General features: G+C 44.2%; 1 protein-coding gene across 2 annotated transcripts in view; it reads right to left on the bottom strand.

The window, feature by feature from the left end:
• Positions 1–21631, bottom strand: part of LOC129823057 (protein 4.1-like) — a 107803-nt gene extending 86172 nt beyond the window's left edge. For both annotated transcript variants that reach the window (XM_055881756.1, XM_055881743.1), the window contains exon 1: positions 21540–21631. The gene's annotated coding sequence lies outside the window, so the exon portion shown is untranslated. The remainder of the gene's footprint in view (positions 1–21539) is intronic.
• Positions 21632–22918: the final 1287 nt, after the last annotated feature.

Consider the following 22918-nt stretch of genomic DNA (forward strand, 5'->3'; position numbering starts at 1 on the left):
CCTGTAAAACCCTGCAATACCCTGTAAAACCCTGCAATACCCTGCAACACCCTGCAACACCCTGCAACACCCTGTGGTGTTAAAACATTTAGCAACGGAAAACAAAGATGCATATTCGTTATTGGACAAGTCCATGTAGTCCATACCTGTTTCAGTCATTTTTTTCACTCCATTTTGTGACAAATGAACACGACCCGGGCCACCAAGGAAACGGCAGTCAACTCCAGTGTTTTAGGTGTCATTTTGATGGGCTCCTGTCGCTCTTCGTCACAACGGTACGACTCATTACATTAGACACCTAATTATCGGGTGAAAAATAGGCAAGCCGAGGGGGATTCATTAAACACTTGACTGCATCTGTCGTGCGCGGCAAGTCAATCACGGTTTAATCAGGAACTTAATGACTAAGTATGCTTCAAGAAATACCTGTCAAAACACAAGGTAAGTGAGAAGGTGGAGGAGCAGCAGTGGCAGAGATAAGAACATTGAATTAGCTTTTTAATCGTTTTCAAAGACAGACAACAAACTGTCTTCTAAAACGTGTCTAGTCTGAGCTGAAGCCGACCATGCAAAGCCCTTTATTGTGTTAAGGCCGTTCTTGAATTACAGTGGCATTTTGGAAAAAATAAATAAAAATCTATCATTTGTATTTATGTAAAATGTACAGTGCATTCAGAAAGTACTCAGACCCCTTGACTTTTCCACATTTTGTTACGTTACAGCCTTATTCTAAAATTGATTAAATAGTTTTTTCCCCTCATCAAATCTACACACAATACACCATAATGACAAAGTAAAAAAAATAAAGTTTTTTTTTGTGCAAATCTATTCAAAATAAAAAAACTGAAATGTCACATTTACATAAATATTCAGACACATTACTCAGTACTTTATTGAAGCACCTTTGGCAGCGATCACAGCCTCGAGTCTTCTTGGGTATGACGCTACAAACTTGGCACACCTGTATTTGGGGAGTTTCTCCCATTCTTCTCTGCAGATCCTCTCAAGCTCTGTCAGGTTGGATGTGGAATGTTGCTGCACAGCTATTTTCAGGTCTCTCCAGAGATGTTAGATTGGGTTCAAGTCCGGGCTCTGGCTGAGCCACTCAAGGATATTCAGAGACTTGTCCCGAAGCCACTCCTGCGTTGTCTTGGCTGTGTGCTTAGGGTTGTTGTCCTGTTGGAAGGTGAACTTTTACCCCAGTCTGAGGTCCTGAGCGCTCTGGAGCAGGTTTTCATCAAGGATCTCTGTGTACTTTGCTCCGTTCATCTTTCCCTCGATCCTGACTAGTCTCCCAGTCCATGCCGCTGAAAGATATCCCCACAGTATGATGCAGGGATGCAAACTGATGAGGGCCCAAAAAGGTGACTTATTTTTTGGGGGCACTGAATCATGCAAAAAATCCCTGCTAGGGGGAAATGCAGGTTTTAACTAATTAAACAACAAAGAATATGATCTACATGATCAGTCTCTGTGTGTAAAATAAAAAGTGGTTAATGTGAACCTAACTTACAGCTAAAAACATTTAAAGAAAGCAATCCAATGTTATTTGTTGCCTAGACTTTACTGCAAATGACACTCAAGTCTTGAGAAAAAACAATACACTAATATTCCAGTTAGCCATGACAACCTTTATAATAGAACGCTTGTGACCACACATAAATATTGCACTTGGTAAAAAAACATCTTAAAGTAGAATGAAACAAACAGGCATTCTATTTTCGCTCTATTGTAGTGGCCACTATAGACATCGATCAAGTGCACAAGGCTACATGTGTGAAAAAATAACGTTCACTGAGTAAAACAAATTATAATTCCCCCCTCACACACACGTGTTACTGTCAAGTTCAACACAACTAAAACAATATCTTTGGGCTACACTGCAGGTTATTGCATTGTACACTTTCTGCCTGTGGACATCTGTTCTACAATGTGCCAGCAAAAGTGAGAAAGAGGGAAAGTGTGTGGTGTTCCTTTCACCTCTAAAGTGGCATCCAGCTTAAGCCAGGCCCAGCTCCAGCTACACTTGATCCCTGAATCCACTTGTTTAACAAGCAACACCTCATTTTCACCTAATTCTTTCATTCTGAAAATGAACCACATACTGTAGAGGGAAAACATTAGTTAACAGATAATGGTTAGTTCGTTAGCTAGTTAACTAGTTGGTGACGATAAGCAGAAATAAGGGAGTACCATCTCTCGTTGTAGTCGATGTGAGTTTCTCTTTCAAACAATCCCCTTGTACACAGCCAATAGCTAACTAGCTAACGTTAGCCAAAGCAAACTATCTAGCTACTGATAGTGCAACCCTAAGTAACAGTAAATCAAATCAAATCAAAGTTTATTTGTCACGTGCGTTGAATACAACAGGTGTAGTAGACCTTACAGTGAAATGCTTACTTACAAGCCCTTAATTAACAAACAGTGCAGTTTTTAAGTAAAAAAATAGGTGTTAGGTAAACAATAGATAAGTAAAGAAATGTAAAAAAAAAAACTTTAAAGAACAGTGCACTGGTTAGTCGGGCTATTTGAGGTAATATGTACATGTAGGATTAGTTAAAGTGACTATAGATGATAAACAGAGAGTAGCAGCAACATAAAAAGGGGGGGTGGAGGGGTTTGGGGGGTGGACACAATGCATAGTCCAGGTAGCCATTTGATTAGCTGTTCAGGAGTCTTATGCTTGGGGGTAAAAGCTGTTGAGAAGCCTTTTGGTCCTATACTTGGCGCTCCGGTACCACTTGCCATGCGGTAGCAGAGAGAACAGTCTATGACTGGGGTGGCTGGAGTCTTTGACAATTTCTAGGGCCTTCCTCTGACACCGCCTGGTATAGAGGTCCTGGATGGCAGGCAGCTTAGCCCTAGTGATGTACTGGGCCGTACGCACTACCCTCTGTAGTGCCTTGCGCTCGTAGGCTGAGCAGTTGCCGTACCAGGCAGTGATGCAACCAGTCAGGATGCTCTCGATGGTGCAGATGTAGAACCTTTTGGAGTCATGTAGTAACCTCTGTGGTTTGGAACTGGTTTGGCTTTACGATATTCGATCTCGACCAACAAACAGTAAGTCGTGTAGACGCTAGCCAAAGGTGGAAACACCAACAATCTTTTTCACCACCTGAAAACCTTGCATGTGCGCGACTATGAAGAATCTACCAGAATGCGGGCAACAAACCCCCGGAGCAGTGGCGCAAGTCCCAAGACATCTTCGACAGACCCGCACTCGGCTATCACTCAAGGCATCATTCGTTAGTGGTACTCCCTATGCCAAGAAGAGCAACAAGTGGAATTAGATAATGAGTGCAGTTATGTATCACATAGCGAAAGACATGGTACCAATTCAAACTGTGGAGAAAGCCGGTTTCAGAAAGTTGATTCGAACTCTAGACCCAAGATACGAGATCCCGAGCCATAAATACTTCAGCCAGAAGTCTACACAGAATGTCGGGACAGAGTTGCCAACGAAATCCGTAACGCTGCATTCTTCTCTCCCACTGCCGACTTTCGGTCAAGCAAGACGACAGAGACATACATTAGCCTCACAATTCATTACATTGACGTCAACTGGAAGCTGCGAAGCAAATGCCTTCAGACCTCTTATTTCCCAGACGATCACACCGGAGAAATAATTGCAGCTAGGATGAGGGGGGTTGAAAGAGGTGCGCTAAGTATGTATGACTACCGACAGCGGATCGAACATGGTCAATAAATTGGAGCTGAACAAATGGACAAGACTAGGGTGTTTCGGACACAGACTACACATTGTTATCTATTAACTTTGAAGGGCTCATAATTTTTTTAAACATTTTTTTTACAGTATATTGTGATATTACATCGTTATCGTCCGGACAGTGGAAAATATTGTGATGTGAATTTTTGTTCATATCTCTCTTCTCTGTATACATCAATGATGTCGCTCTTGCTGCTGGTGATTCTCTGATCCATCTCTACGCAGACGACACTATTCTGTATACTTCTGGCCCTTCTTTTGACACTGTGTTAACAACCCTCCAGGCGAGCTTCAATGCCATACAACTCTCCTTCTGTGGCCTCCATTTGCTCTTAAATACAAGTAAAACTAAATGCATGCTCTTCAACCGATCGCTGCCTGCACCTGCCCGCCTGTCCAACATCACTACTCTGGACGGCTCTGACTTAGAATATGTGGACAACTACAAATACCTAGGTGTCTGGTTAGACTGTAAACTCTCCTTCCAGGCTCACATCAAACATCTCCAATCCAAAGTTAAATCTAGAATTGGCTTCCTATTCCGCAACAAAGCATCCTTCACTCATGCTGCCAAACATACCCTTGTAAAACTGACCATCCTACCAATCCTCGACTTCGGTGATGTCATTTACAAAATAGCCTCCAAAACCCTACTCAATAAATTGGATGCAGTCTATCACAGTGCCATCCGTTTTGTCACCAAAACCCCATATACTACCCACCACTGCGACCTGTACACTCTCGTTGGCTGGCCCTCGCTTCATACTCGTCGCCAAACCCACTGGCTTCAGGTCATCTACAAAACCCTGCTAGGTAAAGTCCCCCCTTATCTCAGCTCGCTGGTCACCATAGCAGCACCTACCTGTAGCACGCGCTCCAGCAGGTATATCTCTCTGGTCACCCCCAAAACCAATTCTTCCTTTGGCCGCCTCTCCTTCCAGTTCTCTGCTGCCAATGACTGGAACGAACTACAAAAATCTTTGAAACTGGAAACACTTATCTCCCTCACTAGCTTTAAGCACCAGCTGTCAGAGCAGCTCATAGATTACTGCACCTGTACATAGCCCATCTATAATTTAGCCCAAACAACTACCTCTTTAACTACTGTATTTATTTATTTATTTATTTTGCTCCTTTGCACCCCATTATACCTGCTTACCACTGCTGGCTTGCTTCTAAAGCTAAGCAGGGTTGGTCCTGGTCAGTCCCTGGATGGGAGACCAGATGCTGCTGGAAGTGGTGTTGGAGGGCCAGTAGGAGGCACTCCTTCCTCTCGTCTAAAAAATATCCCAATGCCCCAGGGCAGTGATTGGGGACACTGCCCTGTGTAGGGTGCCGTCTTTCGGATGGGACGTTAAACGGGTGTCCTGACTCTCTGAGGTCATTAAAGATCCCATGGCACTTATCGTAAGAGTAGGGGTGTTAACCCCGGTGTCCTGGCTAAATTCCCAATCTGGCCCTCAAACCATCATGGTCGCCTAATAATCCCCAGTTTACAATTGGCTCATTCATCCCCCTCCTCTCCCCTGTAACTACTCCCCAGGTCGTTGCTGCAAATGAGAACGTGTTCTCAGTCAACTTACCTGGTAAAATAACGGTAAAATAAATAAAAAATAAAATAAAATAATTTCTATCTCTACTTTTTTCTATCTCTACTATCTCTACTTTTTTTCTTTTTTTTTTACTTGCTATATTGTATTTGTCACGATCGTATTGACGTGAATGAGAGGACCAAGGCGCAACATGATATGAATACATCTTCTTTATTTATAACGACGAAGATGATCACGAAACACTTAAACAACACTAACAAAAAAACAACAAACGATCGTGAAACTTCAAACGCAAGTGCACACACAAACTACTTACGTCGACATATACATATACAATGACCCACAAACAGCTAAAGCCTATGATCGCCTTAAATATGGTTCCCAATTAGAGACAACAGAAACCAGCTGTCTCTAATTGAGAACCCATTCATGCAACCATAGACTTACCTAGAAAACTTCACACAACATAGACACAGCTAGATACATACACTCAACACAAACCCATACACTACCACCAACACCCCCTCTACCATATAATACCCCAAACACACACATACCCCATGTCACACCCTGACCTAACTAAAATAATAAAGAAAACAAATAATACTAAGGCCAGGGCGTGACAGTATTTACTTCGCCACCATGGCCTTTTTATATTTTTATTTATTTATATATATATTTTGTTTGCCTTCACCTCCCTTATCTCACCTCACTTGCTCATATTGTATATAGACTTATTTTTCACTGTATTATTGACTGTATGTTTGTTTTACTCCATGTGTAACTATGTGTTGTTGTATGTGTCGAACTGCTTTGCTTTATCTTGGCCAGGTCGCAATTGTAAATGAGAACGTGTTCTCAACTGACCTACCTGGTTAAATAAAGGTGAAATAAAAAAATAAAAAAATAAAATAAATATCGACCAACCCTAGGTGGTATACAGAAGATAGCCCTATTTGGTAAAAGACCAAGTCCATATTATGGCAAGAACAGCTCAAATAAGCAAAGAGAAATGACAGTCCATCATTACTTTAAGACATGAAGGTCAGTCAATCCGGAAAATGTCAAGAACTCTGAAAGTTTCTTTAAGTGCAGTCGCAAAAACCATCAAGCGCTATGAGGAAACTGGCCACAGGAAAGGAAGACCCAGAGTTACCTCTGCTGCAGAAGATAAGTTCATTAGAGTTACCAGCCTCAGAAATTGCAGCCCAAATAAATGCTTCACAGAGTTTAAGTGACAGACACATCTCAACATCAACTGTTCAGAGGAGACTGTGTGAATCAGGCCTTCATGGTCGAATTGCTGCAAAGAAACTACTACTAAAGCACACCAATAAGAAGAAGAGACTTGCTTGGGCCAAGAAACACGAGCAATGGACATTAGACCGGTGGAAATCTGTCCTTTGGTCTGATGAGTCCAAATTTGAGATTTTTGGTTCCAACCGTTGTGTCTTTGTAAGACGCAGAGTAGGTGAACGGATGATCTCTGCATGTGTTGTTCCCACCGTGAAGCATGAAGGAGGTGGTGTGATGGTGTCGGGGTGCTTTTGCTGGTAACACTGTCAGTGATTTATTTAGAATTCAAGGCACACTTAACCAGCATGGCAACTACAGCATTCTGCAGCGATACGCCATCCCATCTGGTTTGTGCTTAGTGGGACTATCATTTGTTTGTCAACAGGACAATGACCCAACACACCTCCAGGCTGTGTCAGGGCTAATTGACCAAGGAGAGTGATGGAGTGCTGCATCAGATGACCTGGCCTCCACAATCACCCGACCTCAACCCAATTGAGATGGTTTTGCGATGAGTTGGACCGCAGAGTGAAGGAAAAGCAGCCAACAAGTGCTCAGCATATGTGGGAACTCCTTCAAGACTGTTGGAAAAGCATTCCAGGTGAAGCCGGCTGAGAGAATGCCAAGAGTGTGCAAAGCTGTCATCAAGGCAAAGGGTGGCTACTTTGAAGAATCTCAAATATAACATATATTTTGATTTGTTTAACACTTTTTTGGTTACTGCATGTGTTATTTCATAGTTTTGATGTCTTCACTATTATTCTACAATGTAGAAAATAGTAAAAATAAAGAAAAACCCTTGAATGAGTACAGTAGGTGTGTCCAAACTTTTGACTGATACTGTATGTTTTCTTAATAAATAACAGTTAAATAAAAAGGAAAATGTTTTATGTTTTTGTCATTAAAAAGTGTTTTTATATGGGGCCAAAGTCAAGGGACAGCATTTACCACCGCAATTCAAGAATTCCCTGTTAGTGTTACAGTGGATACGCCTACATTTTGTCTGCCATAAGTGGCTAATCCATGGAAAATTCCATGATGCCATGTTTCACCTGCAAGTCTTTCAGGAAAGCACAGAGATACTGTAGCAGGGTTGTAATGAATGAGGTTGATGCTGTACAATTTTCCCTCATTTTCAGAGAGCAACTATTACGCCATCTCCCTTCCCTTGTTGCTATGTAACATGGGTATGGTACTCTTGCTATGTAACATGGGTATGGTACTGTTGCTATGCAACATGGGTACGGTACTGTTGCTATGTAACATGGGTATGGTACTGTTGCTATGTAACATGGGTATGGTACTGTTGCCATGTAACATCGGTATTGTACTGTAGGACTACATGCAGCAATGTACCAAACATACTGTATGAGGCAATCTTCAGTAAAAACAGAGATTTGCTCCACATTCTACACTAATAACATCTAATCAAGAATTCTGTTTCAAATCCACAGTAAGTCTTCACAAGACTCCAAAATGGAAACGAGGCTCAGCCCACAACAGCCAGAAAAATATCCACTGAATGACTGAGAACTCCACAAAGACCTAATTATCTTGTAATCAAAGACAATATAACAATGCAATCAAAGTTATTGTAGAGGCTGATAATCCATTCATATTTGAACAATGGCAAGCTCTTTGTGAAACTCTCCTATCAGTGTTGACAAAAGTAGAAAATGGTTAAATTAGGCTAAACTGTGATGTGACAGAAGGAAATTTGTGTGAGCATGTGTGGGTGTTAGACAGAAAATATGTATGTGCGAGAGAGAGACAACAAACAACTCAGATAGCACAGATATCTCTGGCCAACGGATGTACACATGATGCATTGGGGAGATGCAGTTTAGACACTGTTTGCTAATTGGCAAGATGTCTCACAGATGTGTGTAGAATACCTACATTCTAAATTCTACAGTTCTACATCGTGTATACGAAGGCCAGGCGTCAACATTCCATTCTGATATCTCAGCGACGTCTTCCCAATGTGCAAACCCTCTCCACACTATATATTCCAAACACATGTTGATACGTTGGCCAAAGGTGTTTGTGAAGGGAGGTCTTGGCATGTATTGTATACGGTGGTCCCGTATGGCTCAGTTGGTAGACCATGTTGCTTACACCGCCAGGCCTGTGGATTCCATTCCCGGTGCCACCCGTATGTAAAATGTACACAAGCATGACTGTAAGTCGCGTTGGATCAAAGTGTCTGCTAAATAGCATATATTTGTATTATACTGGCAGTGGTAATATCCCTGAACAATATGTTTATAATGGGTCGGATTGTGACAACCAACCTGACATTGTTTTATAATGGAGTTGATAGTGACAACCAACCCCACATTCCATGTGACATCTATCCCCAACCACCCTCCAATGCTAATGATCTCACGCCCTGATATTAGTTATCTATGTTTTCTGTATTATTTTGGTTAGGTCAGGGTGTGACGAGGGTGGGTATGCTTGTTTTGGCTTGTCTAGGGGTTTTGTAGATCTATGGGTTTTTTGTAAGTCTAGGTAATTGTAGGTCTATGGTGGCCTGAATTGGTTCCCAATCAGAGGCAGCTGTTTATCGTTGTCTCTGATTGGGGATCCTATTTAGGTTTCCCTTTTGGTTTTGTGGGTTCTTGTCTATGTGTAGTTGCTTGTTTGCACTCTTTGTATAGCTCCACGGTTCGTTATGTTGTATTGTTAGTTTTGTTCAGTGTTCATTCTTAAAATAAAGAGAATGTACGCATACCACGCTGCACCTTGGTTTCCTCCTTTAGACGGCCGTGACAAATGAAGATGCTAGTAACCACATGCCTTGACTTAGAAACTCAGAAATAGGTTTGAAATACAGCACTCCCTTTCCTATTTTCAACAAGCATAATTGTTCATAGATACTCCCATAATGTAAAAATATACAAAGAAAATACCAATATATATATATATTTTTTTTTTACCTTTGAAAAACACAAATTCCCCTCACTTCAATATTTTGTCACGCTCACATGAATTGAGTTCTTTCAAATAATTTTAGCCTGGCAGTGTCAGTAGCCCAGTATTCCAGTGTCAGTATCCCACTAGTCGAATAGAAACCCATCACATTGCCAATCACACTTTAGATGTGTGTGTGTGTGTGTGTGTGTGTGTGTGTGTGTGTGTGTGTGTGTGTGTGTGTGTGTGTGTGTGTGTGTGTGTGTGTGTGTGTGTGTAGCAAGTGAGTGAGCGAAATAACGGAAGAGAGAAGATGAAGGGAGCCCTGAATCCTGTTATTACTGGCTGTTCTGGCAGGCAATATAACCAGATGTGATAATGACTGTACGGACAAACTGTAAGACCGTTTCCCGAGAGCAAGTCAGCATGGCACTATGTTCATTTAGAAAACAATTGATGAATTTCATATCGTAAGCATTCCATGTCATGTTATTGATATATTGCTGATGAGGTCGTATCCATCTGCTGCCAGCAGGATACTGCCATGTATTAGTGTGAAGAGGCTGTGGGAGAGAGGCTAAATCAGATTGTGCTGAAATGGTGCCCAAGGCTTAGAGAGCCACTCTCCAGGGTCAACCTGTTACAGGGCTAAAACACCATCACTTTCTCTTACCTGAGAGTATAGGCCGGGTAATCGTCACTTAGCCTCTACAAAAATAGACCCTATACACAAATCATCTGTTATCAACGAAATACATCAGTTATGGCTCAAATTCCTCAACGTGTTAGTGTGGTCCAAGCACAGATACAGTATCATGCTGTCAACAACATTCTATCAACATTCAACCAACATTCAATCAACATTCAACACCTCCCAACTGCCCTAGAAGCTGCCCTTTCGTTGATGGTTATGCTGTCTCTTCACACCCTGCAGAATCTGTCCAGCCTATGACCAATCCAGACACACATTGTCCAAAACTGTGATTTAGCCATTGGATTACAGCTAATCTGGATGACTGTAGTAAACCCCCAATCCCTCGCCACCAACAGATTAGTGTTCCATTTCAAATGAACACAGTCACCTGCATTACTGTTGCACATTACTGTGCCCCCATGTCAAGGATGGAAGCAAGAATGAAATGAAAAACACATCAGTGTGTTGGTCTGATAAACCAAGAGGACTGGTCTGGTTACTAGCACCCTGTTCTAACCCTCAGGGCTGGTTACTAGCACCCTGTTCTAACCCTCAGGCCTGGCATTACCAGCACCCTGTTCTAACCCTCAGGGCTGGTTACGAGCACCCTGTTCTAACCCTCAGGGCTGGTTACTAGCACCCTGTTCTAACCCACAGGCCTGGTTACGAGCACCCTGTTCTAACCCTCAGGCCTGGCATTACCAGCACCCTGTTCTAACCCTCAGGGCTGGTTACGAGCACCCTGTGCTAACCCTCAGGGCTGGTTACTAGCACCCTGTTCTAACCCACAGGCCTGGTTACTAGCACCCTGTTCTAACCCACAGGCCTGGTTACGAGCACCCTGTTCTAACCCTCAGGCCTGGTTACTAGCACCCTGTTCTAACCCTCAGGCCTGGTTACCAGCACCCTGTTCTAACCCTCAGGGCTGGTTACTAGCACCCTGTTCTAACCCACAGGCCTGGCATTACCAGCACCTTGTTCTAACCCACAGGCCTGGTTACGAGCACAATGATCTAACCCACAGGTCTGGTTACTAGCACCCTGTTCTAACCCACAGGCCTGGCATTACCAGCACCATGATCTAACCCACAGGCCTGGTTACGAGCACCCTGTTCTAACCCTCAGGCCTGGTTACGAGCACAATGATCTAATCCACAGGTCTGGTTACTAGCACCCTGTTCTAACCCACAGGCCTGGCATTACCAGCACCCTGTTCTAACCCACAGGCCTGGTTACGAGCACCCTGTTCTAACCCACAGGCCTGGCATTACCAGCACCCTGTTCTAACCCTCAGGCCTGGTTACGAGCACAATGATCTAACCCACAGGCCTGGTTACGAGCACCCTGTTCTAACCCACAGGCCTGGCATTACCAGCACCCTGTTCTAACCCACAGGCCTGGTTACTAGCACCCTGTTCTAACCCACAGGCCTGGCATTACCAGCACCCTGTTCTAACCCACAGGCCTGGTTACGAGCACCCTGTTCTAACCCACAGGCCTGGCATTACCAGCACCCTGTTCTAACCCTCAGGCCTGGTTACGAGCACAATGATCTAACCCACAGGCCTGGTTACCAGCACCATGATCTAACCCACAGGCCTGGTTACCAGCACCCTGTTCTAACCCACAGGCCTGGCATTACCAGCACCCTGTTCTAACCCACAGGCCTGGTTACTAGCACCCTGTTCTAACCCTCAGGCCTGGTTACGAGCACCCTGTTCTAACCCTCAGGCCTGGTTACGAGCACAATGATCTAACCCACAGGCCTGGTTACCAGCACCATGCTTTAAGTCACAGGCCTGGTTACCAGCACCCTAATCTAACCCACAGGCATGGCATTACCAGCACCATGTTCTAACCCACAGGCATGGCATTACCAGCACCGTGATCTAACCCACAGCACCTTGATGTAACCCACAGGCCTGGTTACCAGCACCATGATCTAACCCACAGGCCTGGTTACCAGCACCATGATCTAACCCACAAGCCTGGTTACCAGCACCGTGATGTAACCCACAGGCCTGGCATTACCAGCACCATGCTTTAAGTCACAGGCCTGGTTACAAGCACCATGATCTAACGTGGGCCTGGTTACCAGCACCATGATCTAACCCACAGGTCTGGATACCAGCACCGTGATGTAACCCACAGGCCTGGTTACCAGCACCATGCTTTAAGTCACAGGCCTGGTTACCAGCACCATAATCTAACCCACAGGCATGGCATTACCAGCACCCTAATCTAACCCACAGGCATGGCATTACAAGCACCATGATCTAACCCACAGCACCATGATGTAACCCACAGGCCTGGTTACCAGCACCCTGATGTAACCCACAGGCCTGGTTACCAGCAACATGCTTTAACCCACAGGCCTGGTTACCAGCACCCTGATGTAACCCACAGGCCTGGTTACCAGCACCATGCTTTAACCCACAGGCCTGATTACCAGCACCCTGATCTAACCCACCGGCCTGGTTACCAGCACCCTGATCTAACCCACCGGCCTGGTTACCAGCACCCTGATCTAACCCACCGGCCTGGTTACCAGCACCCTAATCTAACCTACAGGTCTGGCATTACCAGCACCATGATCTAACCCACAGGCCTGGTTACCAGCACCATGATCTAACCCACAGTCATTTAAACCACAACTAATACAAAAAAATGAACAATAGGGAAGAAAGTGTAATATCAGGAGCGACAGATTGATTCACAGGCCCGGTCCCGTGTGGCTCAGTTGGTAGAGCATGGCGCTTGCAACGCCAGGGTTGTGGGTTCATTTCCCACGGGGGGACCAGGGTTCAATTCCCACGGGGGGACCAGGATGAATATGTATGAACTTTCCAATTTGTAAGTCGCTCTGGATAAGAGCGTCTGCTAAATGACTTAAATGTAATGTTAAATGTAAATTCACTAGATGAAGGGAAGGGAAAGCCACAGGGCTATAAAACAACCTTACAGACTGGTCTGCTTCTCCCATCCATCCTCTTTATGGACCCAGCAGCTGAACTGGTGTGTTAGAATTCTCCTCCTGTCTTCACAAGACTGGACTCCATTCAACGAACACACCACCACCTCCACCATGCTTAATTCATGAGTTCAATGTCCCATTAAGTAACATGCATGTTTGGCTATACTGCAGACCCTGAAGCCTATAGGGTTTCATTAGAAATGCAAAGCTCACAGATATCTACACTGTAATTACACTGACTGTACATGGCTATTTACATACTGTTAGACTGATAAAGCATCACTCCTTGTCTCCTCTCCTTGTCTCCTCTCCTTCATGTTGACTGAAAAACACAGGCTAAGTCAAAGGAATACGGAGGATGATCACCAATTTACTTTCACCTATCTTGTGCTTGAATGTCACTGCAGAGGAAAGGACTGGTTAAATAGCTCCTCAATTATTCACAGCGTGGGGCGAGTCCAGCACAAAGCAGACACGTGTCCTCATTCAACAAAGAGAGAGAGATGATAGCTACTGGCTGATAGTGATGTAATCGGTAATCTAAGTGGGATATGGGGGGTGGTTGTGTGTACGTGTGTGTGTGTGTGTGTGTGTGTGTGTGTGTGTGCGTGCGTGCGTGCGTGCGTGCGTGTGTGTGCGTGTGTGTGTGGAGTCCCCCCATGTAGATACTGCTGTGGAGTCAGTCAGAGCAGACATGGTCCATGGCGAGGAGGAGTGGAATACCTCAGTGTCACGTTCTATGGACGGGTACACACACAAGCTTAGTCCCACACACACTGACTGAGGTGATGGAACACTCCTCTTCCATGCTCAAGACTTCCTTTTATTTCTCCCAGCACTCTATCTAATAAGACAGAGACTATAATTGCTTTGCTGAGCAAATGGGCTCTAGCTCTGGCAGCCCCTCAACACAGACCACCTTTAATGATGTCTGAAACCTCCATCAGACTTTTACAGCGGACTCAATGTGAAGAGTGGGAGAGGAAGCCAATCACAGCACAGCCAGCCAAATGAGAAGTGGAACCTTCAGAGGATAGTCAAAACGCCAGGACGTGTGTGTCTTAACAAAGTAGGCTACTCTTTCTGTATGAATAAAACATCAATTCAAAAGTAAAGTCCACGAGGACTGGCACTCCTAAAAGAAAAGTGTGTTTTTGTCACGAACATCCATCTAGAGTACCTATTTGCATTCATTACGTAAGCTCTCGAAGCAGCTGTACTGACGCTGAAAAGCTTTTTGAGTTTATCTAGTAATTTAAAAGTCCACAGGTAAGGATACCAATGTTTACCCATTCACCACTAAATAGACAACAGGCTTCATTCTACAGACAGGGACACATCGACAGTGGGGTTATGTCATTAGTGCTTCCCCGTACTTTTCTGTTTCTCACGCTTGATGCCTGTTTTAACACAGCAATCCCAGCTGTTGGTGAAACCTTCAGCCCTGATGTCAGACCCAGGGGCTTGAGATTTAGTGAGGTCAAGAGCTCATTCACAAAATGCCTAAACAGTTCAAGAACTGCTATTGGTAGAACGGCAAAAAACAAGCAAAAATGACAGCAGCCATTACCACCTTGGCTGATGTAGGTTCCTTCACCTCAGTCCATCTACAAACACAGAGCCTATTACCTATACAATTGTGATGTTGTACCCCTGAAAAGGAGGGGGAAATAGGAGAAATGATTCACACTGACATGTAGCATCAGCGACGAAACAAAAACTTCGGACATTTTTACGACTGTGTTATTTGATTGGATTGTAATGTCGACCTATAGGGAAGATAGGCTGGAGATGTTCATATTGAAACATACAGTAGGTTATTTTCTTAAGGTCCTGACATGTTTATTACGTTTGGGAACCACTTTGGGAACCACTCTCTCTCTGCTTGATTCCTCTCTCTCTGTGTCTCCTCTCTCTCTGTGTCTCCTCTCTCTCTGTGTCTCCTCTCTCTCTGCTTGATTCATCTCTCTCTCTGTGTCTCCTCTCTCTCTGTGTCTCCTCTCTCTCTGTGTCTCCTGTCTCTCTGTGTCTCCTCTCTCTCTTCTTGATTCATCTCTCTCTCTGTGTCTCCTCTCTCTCTGTGTCTCCTCTCTCTCTGTGTCTCCTCTGCTTCCTCCTACATTCATCGCAGCTTCACCACTGAGCACCACATCACTGTCTGTCCCAGTAGCCTCAGTAGTATTATGAGATATCAGTAGCGTATTTCTTGCTCCCGCTGAGGTAGGCTTTGTTTAACATGAGCTTCTTACCTCATCCTTCTAGCTGGCTACAGGGCCTTCAGAGAGTATTCATACCCCTTGATTTATTCCACATTTTCTTCAAAATGGATAAAACAAATGTATAATAATATCGTCTACACACAATACCCCATCATGACAAAGTGAAAGCATGTTTTTAGACATTTTAGCACATTTATTGAAAATGAAATACAGAAATATCTAATTTACTTAAGTATTCACACCCTTTTGCTATGACACTCCAAATGTAGTTCAGGTGCATCCAATGTCCTTTGATCATCCTTGAGATGTCACTACAACTTGATTGGAGTCCACCTGTGGCCAATTCAAATGTTTGGACATTTTTTTCTTTTTTAAACACACCTGTCTATATAAGGTCCCACAGTTGACAGTGATTGTCAGAGCTGAATCTATACCATGAAGTCCAAGGAACTGTCCGTAGATCTCCAAGATAGACATGTGACGAGGCATATATCTTGGGAAGGGTATTAAAACAATTTCTAGAGTGTTTAAAGTTTATAAGAGCACAGTGGTCTGCATCATTGGGAAACGGAAAATATGGAACTACCTAGACTGCCTAGAGCTGGCCGTCCGACTAACTGAGCACGTGGGCAAGAATGACCTTGGTCGGGGAGTTGACCAATAACCCAATGACCACTCTGACAGAACTACAGAGTTCTTCGGCTAAAATGGGACAACCTGCCACAAGGACAACAGTTTCTATAGCAATTCACCAATCTGGGCTTCACGGGAGTGTGGCCAGACGAAACCACTCCTGAGAAAAAGGCACATGACAGCACAACTGGAGTTTGCAAAAAGGCACGTGAAAGACTCTGTGGTCTGATAAGACAAATATTTAACTCTTTGGTCTGAATGCAAAGCGCTATGTCTGGAGAAAACCAGGCACAGCTCATCACCTGTTTAACACCATGTTGGTGGCAGCATCATACTATGAGGACGCTTTTCAGCGGCAGGGACTGGGAGACTGGTAACAATAGAGGGAACAACGAATGGAGCCAAATACAGGCAAATCCTTGATGAGAACCTGCTTCAGAGTGCAAACGACCTCAGACTGGGGGAGAAGATTTACGTTCCTGCAGAACAATGACCCCAAACATACAGCCAAAGAAATGCTGGAATGGCTTCAGAATAAGAATATGAAAGTCCTTGAGTGGCCCAGCCAAAGCCCAGACCTGAATCCCAATGAAAATATGTGGAAAGAGTTGAAGATTGCTTTTCCCCACCACTCCCCATCTAATTTAAGCTTGAGAAAATCTGCAAGGAAGAAAATCCCCAAATCCAGATGTGCATAGTTGATAAAGACATAACCAAGACAACTCACAGCTATAGTCACCACCAGAGGTGCTTCTACAAAATATTGACCCAGGGGTATGAATACCTATGTAAATGAGATATTTGTGTATTTCATTTTCAATAAATGTACAAACATTTATAAAAACAGTGTAGATGGGTAAGAAAAAATAAATATTTAATCCATTTAGAATTTAGGCTGTAACACAACAAAATGTGGAATAAACCAAGGGGTATGAATACTTTCTGAATGCACTGTAAGTAATACTAGCCAGAGCCCATCAACATTACTGCAATAGAAGTCTCTGCCAGCAGCTAGCCACCTGACTGACTGACTGACATATCTAGATGCGACTATTTACCAGCTGTGCAGTCATTCTCCAAGAGTCAGTTTTTGTTTGTTTGGGGGATGTCTGTAGACACGGCAGGAATCACAGGACGGTTTTAAAACGGCCTTTTGTCCACCATCTCGCAATCACACTGTCAGCACCATCTCAAGTTGCTTAATGCAAGCTGGGGTAGTTTGTTTCACATCTCAGACTCTCGACCTGTGCGGCGAGAGTGCGGAGCTAGCCAGTTGAGAGGGTGGTGCTGAAAAGGCAAACCCGGGGGACGCAGGCAAACATAATGAACAAACCCTTGTTCATGATTCCACTCGTTTGTAAAGCGGCAGGAGCTATTAGAATTCAGTCAGATCAATATAATAGAAGGGTTCTGAGCATTGATCAATGCTGGGAGCAATACGTACACGTTGACCCGTCATTTCTTTTCTTTAGTGTGTTCAAAATATATCTTTTTAATGTTATATATTTTTCAAATAAGAGAAAAAGTACAGCGGTTCGGACCTTGGTGTCCTCATATGTAGACACGGCCATGTTCAGACCTCCAGTGTGAATGACAAATCAAAGGGCCCCTCCCAAAAAATGAGCAAGACTGGCTACTTAATCTTACCCTGTTATGCATCTTCATTGAGACCGCTGACACCAATTGTTCGCTTGACTTGGAACAATATTCTTTCAGTCACTGATATAAAAGCCCAGAGAGAGCAGAAGGAACAATATCGACTCAGGAGATGAGCTTTTCATCGTGGCCGAGTACATCAATAGAAGAGAACAGCTTTTGAGGTCCAAAGACGGCAGACACGGTAAATGAACAAACAAATCATTATTACTGTTACAGTCAATGTGCAACACTCATCACACAGTGTATGATAAGGACCACCACTGAGTCAGCTGAGAGCACCTACCCACTGGGCACATATGTCAGTTCAATGTTCACTTTTAATAAAGATTTGATAAGACTTAAAACTAAGTCAAATTATTGTTGCTCTTTGGTTTGATGCTGGGGGGGGGGGGGGGGGAGTATGTTGATGAGCATTTCGTTTTCCATGTTAGTAGCCGAAATGTGTAATACATGAACCCCTCCCTCTGTAACTGGGTCCTGACTTCCTGACGAGTTGCCCCCAGGTGAGGGTAGGCAACAACACATCCGCCACGCTGACCCTCAACACGGGGGCCCCTCAGGGGTGCGTGCTTAGTCCCCTCCTGTACTCCCTGTTCACTCACGACTGCATGGCACACACGACGCCAACACCATCATTACGTTTGCTGACTACACAACGGTGGTTGGCCTGATCACCGACGACGATGAGGCAGCCTATGGAGAGGAGGTCAGAGACCTGGCAGTGTGGTGCCAGGACAACAACCTCTCCCACGATGTCAGCAAGACAAAGGAGCTGATCGTGGACTACAGGAAAAGGAGGGCCGAGCACACCCCTTCCACATCGACTGGGGTGTAGTGGAACGGGTCGAGAACTTCAAGTTCCTCTGTGTCCAGTAAGGAGTTATCATGGTTCACACACATGGACCATGATAATATAGAGGTCTCTGCCATCCAGGATCTCTATACCAGCCAGTGTCAGAGGAAGGCCCCTTAAAATTGTAAGACTCTAGACAACCAAGTCATAGACTGTTCTCCTTGCTACAGCACAGGTAGTGGCACCGATGCACCAAGTCCCGAACCAACTAAATAGTTAGTTAAATAGTTAACCAAATAGCTACCAGGACTATCTGTATTGACCCTTTTTGCACTTATTAGTTTGACTCATCACATACACTGCAGTTACTGTTCATTATCTATTGCCTAGTAACTATTATCTGTTGCCTAGTAACTTTTTCCCTACCTATATGTACATATCTACCTCAATTACCTCATACCCCTGCACATCGACTCGGTACTGGTACCCCGTGTATATAACCAATTTATTGTTACTCATTTTGTATTTATTCCTTGTTATTATTTTCCTATTTGTCTCTCTGCGTTGTTGGGAAGGGCCCATCAGTAAGCATTTCACTGTTAGTCTACACCTGTTGTTTACGTAGCATGTGACCAGGTCCCCCTAAACATGCCATTTTATCCAATATGATCACAAATGCTAGACTGATTCTATATCAGCACTCTGAGACCCTTTGTGAATATGACCCTTAACCTCTATTCATTACAGTTTCATTCACCTTTTTAAATGGACTCATCAATGCAACATGCATAGAGTCCAGAGTCCAGAGTGATGTCGACTTTCAGTGTACAACAGTCACTAGTAGATCTATGATTCGTTGAGCAGACCAGTGTATTGTGAATGGAATCCACTTCTGATCTTGTCTAGTGTGAGATGTGGCAGATTTTATAATATTAAACAAGACGTGGAGGCCTGCTTCTCTGGGTGCTGCTGGTGCCGACTGTCATCATTTTTGAGTGTGTGTGTGTGTGTGTGTGTGTGTGTGTACGTGTGTACGTGTGTACATGTTTGCGTGTGTGTGTGTGTGTGTGTGTGTGTGTGTGTGTGTGTGTGTGTGTGTGTGTGTGTGTGTGTGTGTGTGTGTGTGTGTGTGTGTGTGTGTGTGTGTGTGTGTGTGTGCGTGTGTGTGTACGTGTGTGCGTGTGTGTGTGCCTGTGTGTGTGTGTGTGTGTGTGTGTGTGTGTGTGTGTGTGTGTGTGTGTGTTGTTTTGGGAATGCTTTGTGCATAGCCTTGCTGCTTCTTCTAACTTTCTTTAATTAGATAATTTTTTAGAGGGAGAGTGCAGTGCAATCTGAGATTTTATGTTACAATCTTAAAAAATAAATATAACTATTTCATCAGTGTATAACGATCTTGCACTCAGAAGCTCAGGTTACCATACAGTAATCATTTGAGTACAGAAGTCCTTGCACCAGAGTTAAATTACAAAGAATACAGGCACAAAAGACCTGACAACCTTTATAGCGGTTGTTTTCTCCCAATCTACAAGACAGGGAGCAGGAACACTGGAACAGGCCTAGCCAGGGTATACCAGTGTAATATTTACATCATGCTGAACCGGCACTTTGACTTTCACAGCACTTGAGCATTCATAATCATCCCATACGTTTTGCTGCATTAAAAATGTCTGTTCAGTCATTCAGGTAATGGAGTGCTTTATGACATACTGCTGGGAAAGAAGACTATGTCTGATTTATACCTGCAGATCAATAAGGACTACAGGAAAACACTGTTCTGGGAGAAGAAGGGAGAGAGAGAGAGAGAGAGAGATGGTAGGGAACAAGTTACAGGGAAACATTGCCGAGAGAGAGGGAGAGAGAGAGAGAGAGAGAGAGACAGAGAGAGCGAGAGAGACAGAGAGAGCGAGAGAGAGACAGAGAGCGAGACAGAGAGAGAGAGAGAGAGCCAGAGAGAGCGAGAGAGAGCTAGAGAGAGCGAGACAGAGAGAGCCAGAGAGAGAGAGACAGAGAGAGACAGAGAGACAGAGAGAGCGAGAGAGAGACAGAGAGCGAGAGAGAAACAGAGAGAACGAGAGAGTGACAGAGAGAGAGTGAGACAGAGAGACAGAGAGAACGAGAGAGAGAGACAGAGAGAGCGAGACAGAGAGAGCGAGAGAGAGACAGAGAGATCGAGAGACAGACAGAGAGAGCGAGACAGAGAGAGCGAGACAGAGAGAGAGAGACAGAGAGAGCGAGAGAGAGACAGAGAGAGCGAGACAGAAAGAGCGAGAGAGAGACAGAGAGATCGAGACAGAGAGAGCGAGAGATCGATACAGAGAGAGACAGAGAGAGCGAGAGAGCGAGACAGAGAGAGAAACACAGAGAGAGAGACAGAGAGACGGAGAGAGCGAGAGCGAGACAGAGAGCGAGAGCGAGAGAGAGACATAGAGCGAGACAGAGAGCGAGACAGAGAGCGAGACAGCGAGAGCGAGACAGCGAGAGAACCAGAGGCATGTCTACCTAACATTAGCTGAACTTTTCCCCTAGGGAATATAGCTACAGAGAAAACGCAATGATATAAATAGCAAGTATAGCAAGTAACAGCAATAACAGCATGCCAGACCGACGACATACTGACGTTTCTGCAACATTTTAATACCTTAGTGTTTGTAATGCTGTGCTAACTGACATTTGCTGTGTTTAATCCGCATCTGTGGTGGGTTCTGAAGATTAACTACAAGGCAAATAGGTTGAAACCCAAACAGGACTGTCTGTTCTGAAGAGATCCTTGTTGAACTCAGCTGTGTTTCTTGAGTTTATTCACTTCCTCCGCTAAAGAAAGGAATGCTCTCAAGCATCCTGACTGTAGTCAAATTACACCAATTCACCTCTCTATGGTCATACATGCACTGACATATGTGGTGAGGTAGGCTATGCATGTAATAGCCTCCAAGGCATTTGGCAACTGTGCCTAACAGCCTACTGTAGGCCTATACAGTATATCCCACAATTTGTTGACAGGTGACAAGGGCAGACTCCTCAACCAGGTAGTTTTCATTTTGTGAGTAACTGTAGGAAGTATGTATTTGTACTCACCATGACAGGTCATATACAGCACATTCAGATTCCATTCAGGTTGATCCGGATTCCATTCAGGTTGATCCGGATTCCATTCAGGTTGATCCAGATTCCATTCAGGTTGATCCGGATTCCATTCAGGTTGATCCAGATTCCATTCAGGTTGATCCAGATTCCATTCAGGTTGATCCGGATTCCATTCAGGTTGATCCAGATTCCATTCAGGTTGATCCAGATTCCATTCAGGGTGATCCGGAGTGATGTGGGGGAGAAAATGGAAAAACACCTCAGTCCAGCACTCAAAGTGTAACATGTCATAACTTGCCAACAACATAACCCGGAGATCATACTAGTAGACATTTTTGTCAAACAGTTATAATTTAGTCTACGTCAATATTTGTACAGCAGTGCTTATTCCAAGCTGCAACCAGAACACCAATGTTTTTGATAGTGTACACAACAATCACGGCATATCAACATTTTTGCCTGCGCAGAGACTGAAATCTAATATTTTCTCTACAGCCTACTGCCAAAGACCATTGTGCTGTGGTTGATATTAAAGGGATACTTCAGGCTTTTTTTTATCTACTTCCCCAGAGTCCGATGAACTTGTGGATACACGTTTTATGTCTCTGTGCTCATTACCAAGGAAGTTAGAGGTAGTTTCGTAAGCCAACGCTAACTAACATTAGCACAATGAGTGGATGGGTAGCCTAGTGGTTAGAGCATTGGACCAGAAACGCTCTGGATTGAATCCCCGAGCTGACAAGGTAAAAATCTGTCATACTGGCCCTGAGCAAGGCAGTTAACCCACTGTTCCCTGGGTGCCGCAAGACTCTCTGATTCAGAGGGGTTGGGTTAACTGCGGAAGACACATTTCCATTCAAGGCATTCAGTTGTAAAACTGACTAGGTATCCCTCTTTCCCCTTTCTAAACATAGATGTCTATGTTTGGTCCAAATCAAGGCTGGTCCAGACCAAAAACCAACATCTGTGGAAGTGGAAATCAAAGCAGGTCTGGACAGGACCAAAAAAAGACTGCTAGTCTGGACAGGACCAAAAAAAGACCTCTAGTCTGAACTGGACCAAAAAAAAAACGCTAGTCTGGACTGGACCAAAAAAAGACCGCTAGTCTGGACTGGACCAAAAAAAGACCGCTAGTCTGGACTGGACCAAAAAAAGACCGCTAGTCTGGACTGGACCAAAAAAAGACTGCTAGTCTGGACAGGACCAAAAAAAGACTGCTAGTCTGGACTGGACCAAAAAAAGACTGCTAGTTTGGACTGGACCAAAAAAGACCGCTAGTCTGGACTGGACCAAAAAAGACTGCTAGTCTGGACAGGACCAAAAAAAGAAAAAAGACTGCTAGTCTGGACTGGACCAAAAAAAGACTGCTA

This window comes from Salvelinus fontinalis, chromosome 25, assembly GCF_029448725.1.
Source record: "Salvelinus fontinalis isolate EN_2023a chromosome 25, ASM2944872v1, whole genome shotgun sequence".
NCBI lineage: Eukaryota > Metazoa > Chordata > Actinopteri > Salmoniformes > Salmonidae > Salvelinus > Salvelinus fontinalis.